This window comes from Schistocerca nitens, chromosome 2, assembly GCF_023898315.1.
Source record: "Schistocerca nitens isolate TAMUIC-IGC-003100 chromosome 2, iqSchNite1.1, whole genome shotgun sequence".
NCBI classification, from domain to species: domain Eukaryota; kingdom Metazoa; phylum Arthropoda; class Insecta; order Orthoptera; family Acrididae; genus Schistocerca; species Schistocerca nitens.
In genome coordinates, this window is record NC_064615.1 from 874,153,135 (window position 1) to 874,172,236 (window position 19,102).

General features: G+C 39.4%; 1 protein-coding gene across 3 annotated transcripts in view; it reads right to left on the reverse strand.

Moving 5' to 3' along the window:
* LOC126237164 (BRCA2-interacting transcriptional repressor EMSY-like) overlaps positions 1–19,102 on the reverse strand; it is a 409,828-nt gene that overhangs the window by 268,096 nt on the left and 122,630 nt on the right. The window contains exon 1 of one of the 3 annotated variants that reach the window (XM_049947021.1): positions 17,608–17,628. The exons of the other annotated variants lie outside the window; for them this stretch is intronic. The gene's annotated coding sequence lies outside the window, so the exon portion shown is untranslated. Of the gene's footprint in view, positions 1–17,607; positions 17,629–19,102 lie in introns of those variants that run through there. 3 annotated transcript variants of the gene reach the window in all.

A 19,102-nucleotide genomic window follows, 5' to 3' on the forward strand; every position in this document is an offset into this window, starting at 1 on the left:
TCCGCCCTTTTCATTGCTCATGAAAACCGCACATTGCTTGTTGTACCACCATACACTGAGACCTTCAGAGGTGGTGGTCCAAACTGCTGTACACACCGGTACCTCTAATACCCAGTAGCACGTCCTCTTGCATTGATGCATGGCTGTATTCAGCGTGGCATACTATCCGCAAGTTCATCAAGGCACTGTTGGTCCAGATTGTCCCACTCCTCAATGGCGATTCGGTGTAGAGCCCTCAGAGTGGTTGGTGGGTCATGTTGTCCATAAATAGCCCTTTTCAATCTATCCGAGGCATGTTCGATAGGGTTCATGTCTGGAGAACACGCTGGCCACTCTAGTTGGGCGATGTCATTATCCTGAAGGAAGTCATTCACAAGATGTGCACAATGGGGGTGTGAATTGTCGTCCATGAAGACAAATGCCTTGCCAATATGCTGCTGATATGGTTGCACTATCAGTTGGAGGATGGCATTCAGGTATCGTACAGATGTTATTGGCACCTTCCGTGACCACTAGTTGTGTACGTCGGCCCCACATAATGCCATTCCAAAACACCAGGGAATATTCACCTTGCTGCACTCGATGGACAGTGTGTCTAAGGCGTTCAGCCTGATCGGGTTGCCTCCAAACACGTCTCCGACAATTGTCTGGTTAAGGAATATGTGATACTCATTGGTGAAGAGAACGTGATGCCAATCCTGAGCGATCCATTCGGCATGTTGTTGGACCCATCTGTACCGCGCTGCATGGTGTCATGGTCACAAAGATGGACCAAGTCATGGACATCGGAATTGAAGTCGCACATCATGCAGCCTATTGCACACAGTTTGAGTCATAACACGATGTCCTGTGGCTGCAAGAAAAGCATTATTCATCATGGTGGTGTTGCTGTCAAGGTTTCTCTGCGACATAATCCATAGGTAACAGTTATCCACTGCAGTAGTAGCCCTTGGGCAGACTGAGCGAGGCATGTCATCGACAGTTCCTGTTTCTCTGTATCTCCTCCATGTCCGAACAACATCGCTTTGGTTCACTCTGAGACACCTGGACACTTCCCTTATTGAGAGCCCTTCCTGGCACAAAGTAACAATGTGGAGGCGATCAAACTGCGGTATTGACCATCTAGGCATGGTTGAACTACAGTCAACATGAGCAATGTATCTCCTTTCTGGTGGAATGACTGGAACTGATCATATGTCAGATCCCCTCTGTCTAACAGGCACTGCTCATGCATGGTTGTTTACATCTTTTGGCGAGTTTAGTGACATCTCTGAACAGTCAAAGGGACTGTGCCTGTGATAAAATATCCACAGTCAACATCTATCTTCAGGTATTCTGGGAACCGGGGTGATGCAAAACTTTATTTGATGTGTGTATATTCAGTGATTATGTGCCAATCTTATCAAACATTTAAGATTTTAAAGAAAGCATAATATTAATGTAGAAAGATACAATACTGAAAAAAATAAGAGAAAAAGCAATAAAATGAGAATACACAATAAGAACCAATATCTGAAACTATAGTAGTAATACTTAACACTGTGAAATAAGATGAAAGAAACTGTAGCAAGAACAGCAGATGAAATACTGAGGAAAAATGATTTGAACAGAGAAAACTATGGAAGACAATATAATAAGTTTGATTCTACAAAGCCATAAATGTAGAAAAAGAAATACAACAGAAGGTCAAGAGCGATATAGATTCATAAAGAATACCTTCACACAAAAAAGTAGAAATGTTAAGGAACAATAGATACATGTATATGTTACATTTAAAGATACAAGAACAGATATTAAAAAATGGAGTAAGCAAGAAAGGCACATAGAAATATTAAAATATTACAGTTCAAGACAGGGTTAAGCAATAGATAAACAAGAAAACCTTAGTGATTGCAGATGAACTAGCCAACTGATGGAAATAATGTTGTAAATAACTCTATAAGGAAAAAGATGTTCGCATGGAAGAAGAATGCAATGGGAAAAAAAAACACTGTGCATGTATATGAAGTTAGTACTTCAATGATGAAAATCAAATCTGAAGTAGAACTGAAAGAATTTAGACCATGGAAAACTCCAGATCCAGATGACCTACCAGGTGAACTGTGACTCTATGTGGAGAAAAACTGAAAGTTGGATTTTTATATATATAAACTGTTATGATTATGGGCTTCTTCCAGCCGGTTTTGTGTAAAACCACTATTTTCACCCCCCCCCCCCTCTGTCCATCCTACAGCACTTCACCGTCCACCATCCCAACCACACTATCTCTCCCCCTCCCCAACCCAGCCTCCTCCTTTCCCCCACCCAGTAGCCACTCCCATCATGCACTGGTGCTGCTGTTCACAGAGTGGTTTCAGTTGCATGAGACTGCAAGTGTGTGTGTGTGTGTGTGTGTGTGTGTGTGTGTGTGTGTGTGTGTTGACAAAGGCCATTGGCCGAAAGTTTGAAGTGTGAAAATCTTTTTGTTGTGCCTATCTACAACTCAGCATCTCACTATATGGTGAGCAGCAACTTTCCCTCTCACAATACTAAAACGCAAAAGAAATGCTCGGAGCACTTAAATGGAAATCTGTAAGAAGAAAGATGATGTAGTTTCCATAAAATTGTATGGGGTAAATTTAGAGAACCTGTAATCAAAAATACAGTGCAGCTATTTTAAATTTCACATAGTGAACATGAGAACAAGGTTAGAGAGATTAGGGTACATACAAAATCTTGTGTCATTCATCCTTTTGGTCAATATGTGAAGGGAATACAGCTGAAAGTCAATAATGTTGGAATAAAGTTCCTTCTATCATACACTGTGCATTGGCTTGCTGAATATACATGCAGTTGTAGAAATAAAGAATAACAGTTTGAAGCAACAAAGCCTTTAAAAGTTGATGATACAGTTATACAACAATACTGAGCCATTCTTCCACCAAAATTTTAAAAACTACCCTGTTTGGGTTTTGTAAAGGATTTTCCATAGAAAAAGCAACATATGATCTAGGTCTTCAGGCTTTCCCAGAGAGGCAGTGTCATCTTGGAAAATTGGGCTTCCTGCCTGTAATTCACACCATACTTGCACGATATTTTGATTGCAATCTTCATCAGGTGCTGCCTGAGGCTGAATCCAATGTGGAAAGTGTCCTGTGTTTATGTGTATGTGGACCTAAGGACTCCGTCATTGGTCAGTGCTGCACCAGGTGCTCTGTCTGAAGCACACCAGTCAATAGCAGCAACCACAGTGTTTTCTAGCCATAGCTGTTCCGAACACTGTGCACTTACATTTTGGCTGTGGTCATTTAGTAATTTTGTCATCTGATGTTCTGTTCCATCTTCAAGTTGTACAAGGTGTTCAATCTTCTGGTTGGCATCATTTAAGCTTTCCTGTGGGCTATGCTATCCTATTGCCATACCCTGCCGTGTCAGGTACTCCGTCCTAGGTCTGTGTACACTAGGGGCAGCTGTTGGATGATTTTCTGGCCGCTGGTGTCCAAACTGCTGTTTGTTCTCAAAATGACTATTCTCAGGTACTTTATTTGCTGTCTGAAGTACCAACATCTGTGCGCCCTGTCATGGTTGTGGTGGATTATTTGCTCTGACGCCATTTCCAAAGTTATTTCCCCCGGAGTTTGGATGTTGCCTCCATTGCGTCTTTAGAAGAGCAAATGCCAGATTCCTGGTGGAGCGAAGTTGATATCCCATGTCACAGTTGATAAGACCCTGTGTGGCCTTTAATCGATGGATTATTTAGTAAGGCTATATAAGTATATGGGTGTCTGTGTCAGAATCTTGATGTAATCGTAATTCATCAAATGATTTAGTTCCAAACAATGTTCCGCAATAGCTGACTTGGAGGCTTTTTGGGTCAGGTGTGCCGTTGGTGCTCCTTACACCTGATGTCAAGGATGCTGCTGGTCTGGCCAATGTACAAAATACCACAATGACATGGTATGTGGTAAATGCCCAGTTTCTGTAGGCCCATATCATACTTTACTCTCCATAACACAGCCTTAATCTGGGTTAGTGGACACATAACACTCTTGGCATTATAGCTGAGAAGAATTCTGCTGATTTTGACAGATATTAGTCTGGCACATGGCAGAAAACTGACCTCCTTTGCTGCTTCTTGTACTTTTACTGACCCTTCTGGCGGAAAAGCAGTGCACGATGCCTTCTGAATATCTCTGCAAGAATATCCATTTCTGTAGAAAACATACTGCAGGTCTTTTATTGTCACACCAAGTTGTCTGGATCCAAAAGAGTTCATGCCCAATGAACCAGAGTTTTGAGTACACTGTTTTTCTGTGTCAGCTGGTGGCTACTACTGGCTTGTGGGCACGTATCATTGTGAGTTGGTTTCTGGTAAACTGCCATCTCCCTTCCTCTGGACGAGAACATCTAGGAATGGGAGTTGCCCCTTCTTCTTCATTTCTATTGTGAATTTTATGTTAGGGAAGTGTGAGCAGGTGCTCCACAGGAATACAACAAGCTTTGTCCTGCCTTGGTGCCAAATAACAAATGTGTCATCCACATACGCGAAAAAAACATTTTTGTTGATCCATGGCCTATACAAATGCCTCATTCTCAAATCTCAATCTCCTAAAGACACAATGAAGGCAACATCCAAATTCCAGGGAGATAACTTTGGAAAAAATGACAAAGAAAATAACCCAGCTCAACTGTCACTGGGAGCACAGATGGTGGTACTTCACACAGCAAATCAAGTACCTGAGAATGGCCATTTCAAGAATGAACAACAATCTGTATGCCAGCAGCCAGAAAATTATCCAACAGCTGCCCCTAGAGGGAGCATACCTCGGGTGAAGCACCTAATGCGGCCAGCTAAGATAATACAACAGCATAACCACAGGAAAGCTTAAATGATGGCAGTCATAAGACTGAACAGCCAGTACAGCTTGGAGGTGGTAGAGAATGTCAGATGACAACGTTATTAACTGACAACAGCCAAAAAGTAGACACACCACAACCAGAACAGATATGGGTAGAAAATACTACAGCTGCTGCTATTGATCAGCTTGTACCTGATAAGGGGTGAACTGACGAAAGTGCCTAGCCCCACATAGACATAAATACTGGACCTGTTCCACAAAGGACTCAGCCTCAGGGAGCACCTGATGAAGATTGCGAGTTATGTGACAGCAATATTGTGCAAGTATGGACAAAATATGCAGAAAACCTCATTTTCCAAGATGACAATATATGATCTCTCAAACTTATTTCTGGCAGAACAAAATATGGCAAATTATCTTACTGTTATTTTCAATAACCTTGCCATGGTTCAAGATGCCATACGCTGTGTGCATGCACAGGAGGGTACTGACTGACAAGCGTTATTTTATTACCTGTCAAAATAGAAATTTTGATCACATTTTTGGTCTTTTGAATACCTTTTCAGTGGTTATTATTAGAAGATTTACCTGTACACTTCATTTCCAATAGCTGTTATCTAGGTGTGATTTTTGTTTGCATACTGAACTCATGCTCGTAATAAACTGTTTATACCCACGTGTATTTCATACATACCTTACTGTGAATAGCTGTGCTATTGCCCTTTCTCTTGTCACACAAGTAAAGACTTGATATCTCTGGATTGTGTTTAGGAAACATGTAGTGTTGTTTTGAATTTCTATTAAGTGTGATTTCAGTCTAATGCTTTGTTTTTGTACATTATGTGATCAAAAGTATCTGGACACCCCTAAAACATACGTGTTTCATATTACGTGTATTTGCACTGCCACCTACTGGCAGGTACTCCATATCAGCGACCTCAGTAGTCATTAGACATTGTAAGAGAGCAGAATGGGGTGCTCCGCAGAACTCATGGACTTCAAACGAGGTCAGGTGATTGGGTGTCACTTGTGTCATACGTCTGTACGCAAGATTTCCACACTCCTAAACATCCCTAGGTCCACTGTTTCCAATGTGATAGTGAAGTGGAAATGTGAAGGGACACGTACAGCACAAAAGCGTACAGGCCGACCTAGTCTATTGACTGACAGAGACCATCGACAGTTGAAGAGGGTCGTAATGTGTAATATGCAGACATCTATCCAGGCCATCACACAGGAATTCCAAACTGCATCAGGATCTACTGCAAGTACTATGACAGTTAGGTGGGAGATGAGAAAACTTGGATTTCATGGTCGAGCGGCTGCTCATAAGCCACACATCATGACAGTAAATGCCAAACAATGCCTCGTTTTGTGTAAGGAGCATAAACACTGGATGATTGAACAGTGGAAAAATGTTGTGTGAAGTGACAAATCACGGTACACAATGTGGCGATCCAATGGCAGGGTGTGGGTATGGCTAATGTCTGGTGAATGTCATCTGCCAGTATGTGTAGTGCCAACAGTAAAATTAGGAGGTGGTGGTGTTATGGTGTGGTTGTGCAGGTGCCAAGAACTTGTTTTCAGCGAGGTGTCTGGATATTTTTGATCACATAGTGTATGTATGTCTGATGGTAAAGAACTCACATTCATAGTGAAATTAACACATTATTGAGAGATTACATTCCTTTATAGACAAACAAACATAATAAGCCTCAGAATATTCTTGTACTTTCATATATTTAGGGTTCCTTTTACCCTTGCTATAGAAATTTTATTTTACCGCAAGTGAAAACTGGTTTCACTGGGAGAGGGGGGGGGGGAGGGGGCAAAGTGGGGAGAACTCTGAGGAAGTCACTGAGGCCTTCTCTTGGAACTGCATTATAGGTAGCAGGAAAAGATTAATAGAGGACCAGGGAAGAAAGACCTGTGCCCTTCATGCACACCAGCTGCCCGAGTTGAGGTGGAGTAGAGCCTGAAAATGATGTAGTAATAGGAAATGTGCAGGGGCAGACTCTGCTCATTATCAGAGAGGCTAGGACTAACACTAATGGCATAGCCCGTATCAATTCAGGCAGGCTGGAAAAAATCTTACTTTCGTAGTCTCGGCTGTTATTGAATTTAGCATACGTAAAAATGAAAGACTAAGTAAGCATTTTCTTTTGTTCTCTCTAAAAAAAATTCTGCTCCAAGATACAGCCTTCCAAAGATGACACTGCACATACCATTTTGAAGCTGCGAATTTTGGAAAAAAAATTAAAATTCTGTACCTCTGGAAGAGTTCTAGATATTTTGTTGGTTTTTTTATTTGAAAGATAATTGCTTTAGGACTGCAAAGAAATCCTTCATTTGGACTTATCTGTCAAAATTCTTTTACTACAGTTTCTGAACTTTTTTTATAATTTGTGCGAAAAAATTTTTTTTTCAAAAATGCCAATCCATAGAAATTTGATTTTTTTCTGTTGATTAGTACCAATTAGTTCTACATTCCCTGAAAAGTAGAGCTTCCACTTTTAGGTTGAACAGGTTTTATAAACAATTGAAATTTTTTCCATACATCAAACCTGCTTTATTACCACATTATCACATAACAGGCTCATAAAAATCAAAACCTAGCCTTATTTAACAAAATTTTAGTTTTGAAAGATGAGAAAAAGATTCATTTTTCAAGCATTTTAAATGGTTCCAAAATGTATGTGAAAGGTCCAAAAACTTAAAGGTTTCAATTTATACAACTTCTGTGCGCTCTGTTTTGTACTGAAATTAGCCAGTCAATGAACTAAAAATGTGTTCCACTGCTTCAGTATCTTCCTTTGATATAGAGTGATGTCTTCCTGTTGAACCAATAGGAACTGGAACACTTACAATCTTCAAAACATTGTGAACAGGAAGTGAGCACTGATGGCATTGCTGCTGTCCTTCAGCTGGAAACCTATATCCAGCAGCTGGTCATGGAATTCTTCGATTTCCTCTTTGGAAATAAGAAGGAGGGCTTTGAATGTGTAAGATTTCATGACTCTCGTAAAATCCTCAGCACTCTGAATCACAGCTGTATTTGGTCCAGAAAGATTATGTTTTGTAGCATGGTATTTCAGCAAGCCTCCTACAACATCACAAGGCCCCTTCCTGTGACCGGTAGCACTGTATACCCACTCAGTCGGAAATGTGAAGTGAAGTGGAAATGTGAAGGGACACGTACAGCACAAAAGCGTACAGGCCGACCTAGTCTGTTGACTGACAGAGACCATCGACAGTTGAAGAGGGTCGTAATGTGTAATATGCAGACATCTATCCAGGCCATCACACAGGAATTCCAAACTGCATCAGGATCTACTGCAAGTACTATGACAGTTACTCAATTCAAACAGCTGATAATGATTTTTAAAATGACTAGGAGCACCATTAGAAATAATGATGATCTTCCCTGACCCTGTTTGCAGTTGAAGAATTTTGTGCATTTGCTAGCAAAGCATGTGCCGAGTCATGTCCTGTGTCATCACTTATAACTGCAATACTTGTGGTATTGTTTTGAAAATATATCACTCCTGTAAAAATTGAAACCTGTTCATTACTCCAATGATGTCCGCCCCTGGTAGCTGAGTGGTCAGCGCGACAGACTGTCAATCCTAAGGGTCCGGGTTCGATTCCCGGCTGGGTCGGAGATTTTTTCCGCTCAGGGACTGGGTGTTGTGTTGTCCTAATCATCATCATTTCATCCACATCGATGCGCAAGTCGCCGAAGTGGCGTCAAATCGAAAGACTTGCAACAGGCGAGCAGTCTACCCGACAGGAGGCCCTTGTCACATGCCATTATCATTATACTCCAATGATACCCTTGTACTTCTTGTGGGAGAATTACAGACTAGTTCTCAGCAAAATCACAGTGAAGCACTAAACATACTTCTTCAGCCTGTACACACCCTTTGACTTTTGCAATGTGTTTTTGTTGCAATTTGTTCAGATGCTAGTGTGTTACTGCTTTCACTGACCATTTACCAACTTCATCAATGAAACTTTCAAAGGCAACAGTTTTCTTAATTAGTTTATTTTCCTCCCATGTCCATATGGAATTTCTGCAGAGTTAGCTGCTACATCTTCCAGGCCAAGTGTCTGTAAAGACATTCCTCCATTTCCAGGGCAGTCACTACATTCTTGAAACAAAGAAGTCTCTCATTTTTACATCACAGACTACTAATGACTTCACATGCCCAACCAAGGTGTCATATGACATGTGCTCCAGTAAGTTCTTCAAAGTTACACAAAAAGTTCAAAATTTGCGCAGTATACACATAAACAGACATCTCTAGGTGGATGTGGACCTACCCACTTTCGTTGTAGTGCATAAAATTTTGATCTTCCAATATGTGGAGTTGTATAGTTACTCTTACAAATGGCAAAAGTTTCTTTAATACTGCGAGTCAAGTACCTCTTCACTTTCACAACTTTTTGACCTTCAACTATTACAGTTATAGTGTCTTTTTTGTTGGCACTCTGGCGAGAACAGTCCCATTTATCTGACAGATAATATGAATGCACTATTTCAACTTGAGTTGCTTCTACAGGATGACCATAATAGGGATCTGGTCTTCCAAAGACTCCTTTTACAGACCTCACATTTCTTGGTTTGTCTACCATGTACTTTGATACTGATGGAACATGGTTCAAAATTGTTTTCTTTGAAAATGTCTCTGGAATAATAGTTAAAACTTGCACCTTTTCACTGTAGGATGCACAATATTCTACGGCTGAATTGTTATTTGTGAAAAATTCCTGGCAAGAGGTGCAAGAGTGCTTTGGTTCATTTTCTCCTGAAGATGGAATGTCTACTTTGAAGTGTGTGTTCAGTTTTGCTGTAGTGTATTCATTCATAGCTTTAGTAATTTCTCTGCACTTTCTTGATGCCTAGAGCTTATGACTCGACTTCACTGACCACAGTTTCTGAACAGGACTAACATCTACCTCTGTAGTTGACTGATTCTGGGTATTTAATTCTTCCTCTATTGATGCAAAATCTGCATCACCTGCACCATAGGTTAGGTTAGGTTTAGAACACAATAAGTTGTCACTGGAAACATCTTCACTTTTAAACAGAGTCTTCAAATGAGAACACTTATTCCCAACATGAAAAAAGTCTGTTTCTTGTTTGTCTTATATACCACTCTTTTATGGATATGCAAATAGTCAGCACACTACTCTCTCCTGTGGCCCCTGTCAGAAGATATTTCAGATATTTCAAACAGTCCTTTTCACAAAACACACTGCAACTGTATCAACTGGCAAATTCCTCGCGAAAACACAGAACTCACTGGATGGTCTCAGATTTCTTAGAAGCCTCCTCAGTAAAGAACAACTACAATACAGAAACCTACAATGAACAACCACAACAAAGAAAACTGACAAGGAACTACAACGAATTGCAAGAAATACCTACAACAAGGAAAGTGAAAAGAAATAACTGCAACAGAGAAAGTGATAAAAAATAACTGCAACAGAGAAAGTGATAAAAAATAACTGCAACAGAGAAAGTGATAAAAAATAACTGCAACAGAGACAATAGAAATAAACATTGTAACAAAAATATTAGTTAGAAACAACTTCGGTGAAGACATAAATTACCCTTGAAAGTTTAAAAAAAAAAAAAACACATAATTTTTTAAAATAAAATCTGTCCAACTTAAAAGTGGAAGCTCTCCTTTACAGAGAATATAGTACTACGTGGTACTAATAACAGAAGAAAATCAAACTTTTCTGGATTGGCATTTATGAAAAAAAAATTTTTTTCTGCATATTATTAAAAAAATTCAAAAGGCAACAGTATAAGAACTTTGACAGATATATCCAAATGGAGGATACCATTGTAATCACAAAGCAATTATCTTTAAAATAAAAAGCTCAAACAAAATATCTAGAACTGTTACAGAGATACAGCACTTTAAAAATTTTTCCAAAATTTGCATCTTCAAAATGGTGTTCGCAGTGTCATGTTTGGAGGCCTGTATCTGGGGGCAGGAATTTTTTTGGAGAAAACAAAAAAAATGTGTGTTTCTTACTTACTCCTGAATTTTAACATATGCTAAATTCAATAACACCCGAGACTATGAAGGTAATCCCCACTGCCTGAAGTGATACGGATTATGCCTAATCTAAGGATGAAGAGAGCACTGAGACTAGGTAGCAGTCATGGCACAGGTGCAATCCCTCAATTACAGGAGAAGTTAGAGGAAGAGTATCGGGTCATCAGCATTCTCACACTAACTAAAAAGCTAAATCAGGTGGTCGACAATTTATGGCCTTTATGTACGATTTCATGAAAGTTGATCAGCTAATGATAATGGGTGGGGCAGGGAACAACTTGGATAGAGCATACAACATAAGTGTTCATCTGAGGAAGAAAGCTTCCCTAACTGGTGACACAAATGTGAGCATGGTTGACATGGTTGAGCTGTTCCTGTGGCACGATCCACCGCATATTTGAGGGACTGCACAATTTACCAATGTGGAGCAGGAGATGGCACTGATCACTGGTGATTGGGGGCACACTACACTGCTGCTGGTGGGGATTATCAGGAGATGGGACTACACAAGGCATAGTCTGTTCTTCAAATGGGCTGGGAAATGGAGTTTGTGGATTTTATTAGTAAGAACGTAGCATGTGGGCGTGGGGCCACACACAATCAAATACCTGTTATCAAGGGTAAGAGGACTGGGACTTTCTTAGGATAAATCATGACGACAGGCTCCCCTCCCTTAAATGCATGTCAATGAGTTTATACAGTTCTTCATTGAGAACACAAAAGATAGAATGCAGCATACTAGGGTGGACAAACATCACATAAATTTGCTCAGAATTTTATGAGCAAACGGATGGTGTGGCTACGGGAAGCCCCTAAGTCCCGTAATTGCAAACTTCTTTATGGAGAAATTCGAAGAACAGGCCTTAGGTACTGCCAGCAAAAAAACCAAATGTATGGTTCCGATACATGGATGACACATTTGTGCTGTGGAGACATGGTAGGGAGGAACTAAGTTGGTTCCACGAACATCTGAACAGTATAAACTCGAGAATTCAGTTTACAATGGAGGAGGAGGTAGGTGGCAAATTACATTTCCTCGATGTACTTGTTTTTAGAAATGAAAATGGTAGTTTGGGCCACTCAGTATACCGCAAACCCAGGCACACGGACCGTTATTTGCACCGGGATTCGAACCACCACCCACAACAGAAGCGGGGTGTTACCAAGACGTTAGCGGACAGAGCTAGAAATATTTGTGAATCTGAGTTGCTCGACGCTGAGATGGAACAACTCCACAATGCACTAATGAAGAACGGATATTCGTCCGCCGAAATAAAACGTGCATTGAGGCAGCCACGCAGAAATCATACTTACGTACAGGCTACTGCAAAATCTAAGGTTTTCCTGCCGTTTGTTAAAAATGTAACGGAAAGAATAGGGAGGATCTTGACGAAGCGGAACATTACTGTAATTTACAAGCCCACCAGGAAGATACAGGAATACCTTAAGCCTGCCAAGGACGCTCGCAAACCATTGGAAAAAGCTGGAGTGTATAGGATCCCATGCAGCTGTGGTGATGTTTATGTGGGTACCACTAAAATAACTGTTTCTAGACATTTGGAAGAGCACAAGGGAAATTGTAGGAGAGAAGAAACGGAACGATCAGCTGTTGTGGAGCATGCTTTCCAGCCAGGGAACCACAATATTCATTTCGAGGAGATGCAAGTACTAGCGGCCACAAGCGGATATTACAAAAGGCTCTACAGGGAGGCAATCGAAATCGCTAAACACCGAAATAATTTCAACCGAAAGGAGGAGGGCGTGAAATTAAACGGTATATGGATGCCAGTGTTAAAGAAGATGTGTACCACCCATCCACTAATGGGTGATGGCAACGGCGATCGACGGCGACGGACAGTGGCCAATTGCACTGACGTTGTCAAAACATGTGACGTCACACCGTGGCACGGGAGCGCGCGGACACGGAATTTAGCGGCAGTCAGTAGCGAGCCACTGGGTGTGTTGGACCTTCCATCGACCTACAGACCCCCTTGAAGATGCCTCCCGCAGTCGGAGATGAAACGTTGGGAATTGAGACACAAAATTCATCAACTGACCATGGCATAACAGCCCGGATAATTATAATGGACTTGCTCAGAATTATCTCTTCTTCATCAAAATGTGCAGTCTCTTAAAAATAAAGTACACCATCTTGAAGTGCAATTACAGTCTTTGAACAGAATGGTGGTATGCATTGTATAGAACTGGTGTAGAGACAATGATATACACAATATATTAATACTATCATAGGGACTGTGTCCAAGTTGTTGCTAAAGCTAAAGCTAAATAAGAACTAATTACAATTAGCACTGATAATCATTTAGAACTGTCAGCCATTCGACAAAGCTAGATATTCAAAAGTAGTTAATCATTTTGGCAATGTGGGCAGGCTGAAATTAGTAATAACTTCCTAACATTCTGAACACTTTTGGCATGGCACAAATAGTAAATCCTGCAACTAGGATATCAAAAAGTTCAGCGTAAGTCTTAGAATATGTACTTACAGGTATCAACAAGGAAACTTGTGATGTATTTATAAAAAATTTTGGCCTCTCTGAATGTTACTGTCAGATAATAAAGGTAAAGACACACTTGGTAAAACAAACAAAACTGCAGGCCTAAAAAGGAACTCATCTGAATGTAAAATACACTATTTGATCAAAAGTATCTGGACACCCCCAAAAGCATATGTTTTTCATATTAGGTGCATTATGCTGCCACCTACTGCCAGATACTCCGTATCAGCAAACTCAGTGGTCTTCAGACAACGTGAGTGAGCAGAATGGGGCACTCCATGGTACTCAGGTGATTGGGTGTCACTTGTGTCATACACCTATACGTGAGAGATTTACACACTCCTAAACATCCCTACGTCCACTGTTTCTGATGCGGTAGTGAAGTGGAAATGTGAAGGAACACATACAGCACAAAAGCGTATGGGCCGATCTCATCTGTTGACGGACAGAGACTGCCGACAGTTGAAGAGGGTCATAATGTAGACATCTATCCAGACCATCACACAGGCATTCCAAACTGCATCAGGATCCACTGCAAGTACTATGACAGTTAGGTGAGAGGTGAGAAAACTTGGATTTCATGGCCGAGTGGCTGCTCGTGCCAGGCCTCATCAACTGACATTGATGCCTCTCCTCAGTGCAGCATTCCGTGAAGGATGACTGCCATTCCCCAAGAAATCTTCCAGCATATGATTGAACATATGCCTGTGAGAGGCTGGAGTTGGGCCAACACCATATTGAATTTCAGCATTACCAACGGAGGGCGCCAAGAACTTGTAAGTCATTTTCAGCCAGGTGTCCGGATACTTTTGATCACATAATGCACATACTTTTCCTAGGGTGCTGGAATCTAACCTTGTATGAAGTGTATATGGAAAACAATATTTAAATTAATTTATGCAGACGTGTTTCCAAAGGTAGCCACTTCTACACTAAGAGCTAAGAAAAATAGATGAATAACTGCAGGTATCAGCAAGTTCTTCCAAACACTTATTCTCAGATCTTTACAAAAGCATTACATTAATCTGCAGTTTCTAGATTGGTATCACTGCTACAGAAAGACAAACGGGAGGATACTGTTTGTTGAAAAAAATAATTCATTGACAAAATTATATGTAACGAAAAAAATAAAAGTGAAGTAGTATGGGGTGTCATAAATCATGTAAACGGAAAAGGTAAACACAAGTATAACTATATGAAATTGAAATATGGGTACAGAGTGACATAAAATTAAATTTTTTTTTAAATGGCTATTTCTGTGGCATTGCAGAGAAGTTGCAACAGCGTCTTCCTAAAACACATGCAGCACCAACAATGACTTACAAAGCAAACATGATGATGATGTGCTCTGTGACAGAACTTGAAGTCAGGAAGACAATATGGAAATTAAAAAGTGTAAATTCAGCAGGTATAGATGAGGTTCCAGTCTCTGTCCTGAAGGCACGCATAGAGTGTATACAAGCCTCATCAACAAACATAATAAATGAGTCCTTTAGTCAAGATATTGTTCAGAGTACATAAAACAAATATGAGGTGTGCCCTTTCTAAAGAAAGTTACAGTGGAGGATACTGAAAACTATAGGCCAATTTCACTACTGTCTGCATTCTCATAAACAACTGAATCAATCATGGAAGACAAACTAATGAGTTACATGAATAGATACAACATTTCTAATGAAGCACAGTTTTGTTTCAAAATATGTGATATTTGTCATTACAGAGCTCAAAAATGAGGTACTTCAAACTCTTGACAAGAATGACTACATTACAACCACATTCTTAGACTTGTCCAAGGCTTTCGACACTACTGACCATAAAATACTTCTAAACAAACTAGGTAAATACGAATAGCAAATGAATTCGAGTCTCACCTGGAAAACAGGGTGCAAAAGGTAGAGATAGTTCAAGTGTGCTGATGATACCTTTTAGTAAAGCAGATGTCAGACAACAAACAGATAAAAAAAAAGGCTTCTCACATGGTAATGTACTGGTTCCAGTTCTGTTCTTAATGTGTATCAACGACTTTTGAGGCAGTATAAGACATGGACAAAAAGTTTTCTTTGCTGATGACAGCAACATCATTCTCACTTATAAAACATCAGAACCCCTACGAGTGAAAGCAAATGAAACCCTCAAGGATGTTTATTATTGGACGTATGTAATAAATAAACATTACACATAAAGAACGCAAACAAAATGCACTTTGGCATAAAGAGGGAAAACTGTCAAATTAAGTTTAGATAATAAACCTGTGGACTGTGCAACAAATACCAAGTTTTATCTTTGGTTCCATTTCTACAGTGTCTCAAAGATAGGGATCCTGAGCTTATACCACCTAGATGCATGTCAAAGTGCCAACTTTGGATAACTATTATGAAAGGTACTCTTAACTTACAAGCTCCTGATTTTGTATATTTAAACAATTCTATGAGCTGAATATGAATAGATCACTGATAAGAGTTTTAAATACATCTGATGACAGCTTTAATTTTTCAGGACTGACAAACAATTAACTGTGTGACTATAACCAGCCATAAATCATAATCTGATTGATGGGTTAAGCCAAGAATTGGTTATATGTCACACAGCCACACTGTCTTCTCATGCTTTTTTGTACAATAGTCCCTGTCCTCCTCTATCAAAATAATGCACCAGCAAATTTGATGCCAAATTTTGGGTATTTGTGGAGGACCAGATCTTAACTGTATGTTATTTAATGTTTTTATATTACTATATCTAGAAAGACTATTTTCCTAGCTTCAGCAGCTATGTGTTTTTTTTTTTTTTTTTTTTTTTTTTTTTATTTTGGCTCATGCCTGCCTATGGCTGAAAACATCACTCAAAATTATTTTTTGCATACACAGTGTATAACCTCAAATGTGGCACTGATAAGTAACCAGAAAGTAAAACAAAAACACAATAAACAATAAAAAACAATAAAATAAGTGACAATCCAGAAAGTTAAGAGCTTTAAACACACTACACAACTGTAATAATTCTTTTCCACTTCAGGCTGAATCAAATGCCAATACTGTCTTGTGCATATTGTGAGTAAATGTATTGCCATTGTGAAAGTTTTGTTGTTGGTGCTTTTATCATTTGAATTACATGTTGCTCTGGAATTCAGCAAGTATCTTTAGTAGATGACCAGTGGAAGAAATGGGAAGGACCACAGGGACACATGAAGCTAACTAAGGTAGCTTTTCGTTCTAATGAAACTTCACATGCATTTTCCAGCCACTGGGCATTGTCATATATACAGGCAACATACTGCCCAGACTGTAACACTGTAGTTGAAACAGCTGGAATGTCTATATCTGATTTAAATGAAGAACTCTGAATGCTGCAGTATCATTGGATACTCAACTAACTCTGATCTCGTTTCAACCAATGAGCTTGAACTGATGATTTTATCTTGTCCAAGCAACTGTGTGGCCTCTGGCAAACTTTCTGATTTGATCAATTTCTGAAATGCAGTCACTGCGAAACTTAAAGAGATCAAGACACATTAATATTTGATTATGTAATGGCCTCTGGAAACTAGCATGAACTGCCAGTCTTTTAGCTGCTACACCAGGTTCATCACAAGGACAGTTACCAGGGATGGTTCCAAAGAAATTCCGCTCAGCAGAGATATCCAAGTTCTCTTCACACAGACATAAACTGATAAAATTCTTGAAATACTTATATTGGGCAACAGATCCATCACTGAAGTAGTGAATGTGTCTGATTTCTTCTATCGTCATCCTCAGATATTTAGTCAGCATCATTATGAATGCATGAACAGCAATAGTATCGTGATGAAGGCAGTAGCTAATAACAGAGATGCTGATATTCTGTAGTCATTAACACCAAAGTAGGTCACAAAAGGCTGTAATGTGGCTTGGTTTTTCTCCCAGTAAAACTCTTGAACAGTATCTTGAACAGCTGAATAGTTCTCAGCAAAATGCATCAAAATGATCACTCTATCATATGCAACATTTTGTTTCAGGTGCCTCAGAAATGAACTCTGGTGTTATAAAACGAAATGGTGGCTTATCATGCCATGACATTTTAGAACTAGTTCCTGTATAAATTCTTCTACAGTTGCACAGCATGTGTCTAGTGTATCCCTGTCGGTAGGAGCCCACTGCTTGTATTCTACAATTTTTCTGGCTCATATACATTGAAAACATTTACCAAACAATCTTCCAGCTCAGGTTTTCCATGACTATTTTTATCCCATTGCAGCATGTATTCTTTTAATTCCAGATGACACACCATTTTCATGATTATATCTAAAAACAAAGATGATGTGACTTACCAAACGAAAGCGCTGGCAGTTCGATAGACACACAAACATACACACAAAATTCAAGCTTTCGCAACCAACAGTTGCTTCATCAGGAAAGAGGGAAGGAGAGGGAAAGACGAAAGGATGTGGGTTTTAAGGGAGAGGGTAAGGAGTTATTCCAATCCCGGGAGCGGAAAGACTTACCTTAGGGGAAAAATGGACAGGTATACTGCAGGTTCACACAGTGGAATTGTTGAATTATTGTTAAGCCTATTAGCTGAAACCTCTAATATTTTAACTAATACTTTAGGTGGCAGTATAACTGAAATGACTAATACTTGAACTAGTACCTTAGGTGGCCAAATTGCTGAAACAAACAATATTTTGAAGGACCTTACAACATAATTGGAAGATAGTAATACAACAATAACAAAAAATGGAGAGGAGATAACAAAGGTTAAAAATGAGGTTGAAACAGATTGGAAATATGTTGATGCTCGAGCAGAGTCTATGGAAACAGAAGTTGGTACCATCGAAACAGAACACAATGTGGAAATTTCTTATGCCGAACACAATATCAAGGTTGTTCTGAAAAATGTAGTAGATACTTATGTATTGAAAAATATAATTATGAACAACAACTCAGACTTACAAGTAAAATTCAAAAAATTAGAAGACCATTGTAATAACGCAGTATCGGAGTCTAAAGTCACTAATGGAGAAAAACTTGTAACTACTAATATGTATGCAAGTAGTAGTGAAATGAATAATAACAACAAGAAATTTACTGAGTTGCAGGAAAATGTTGTAGCTAAAAGCTTTAGCAATAATCGTGTTGGGTTGTGGGGTAACATCTCAATTATGAAATTTCCATGTTATGGTAAAAATCACCCTGTTGATTTTTTACATTAGTGTATGGGCAACTTTTTAACTGGTATGACTGATAAATTAAAAATCAAATTTGCAAAGAAGATTTTGGATCAGGAGGTGCTATTATGAACAAACCGAAATATTAATACTGAAATGACTCATGATGAATCTGAGAGATGTTTTTTAAACAAATTCTGGTATTGAAGAGAGCAAGTACGAACAAAGGGTGAATTTTTGAATGGGCTGATTTATAAACAAGCAGGAATTCATGAAAGCCTTTTGAGAAAAACTACTTAGGGGACTAATTCATTTAAACAAACTATTTGACGAACTCATTCAGGTTGACATCTTGTAAAGGAGACCTCCATGTAGAGTGCAATGGGGACTTGTGTATGGACTGGATGAATCTGTAGAGGAATTCCTAAAATACACAGGCAAACTTGACAGAGCCTTAGAACAAAATGGAAATCAAGACAGTAAATTCTGTAGAAACAGCAAGTATCAATCAAATTGATGGAATTGGAGTAATAA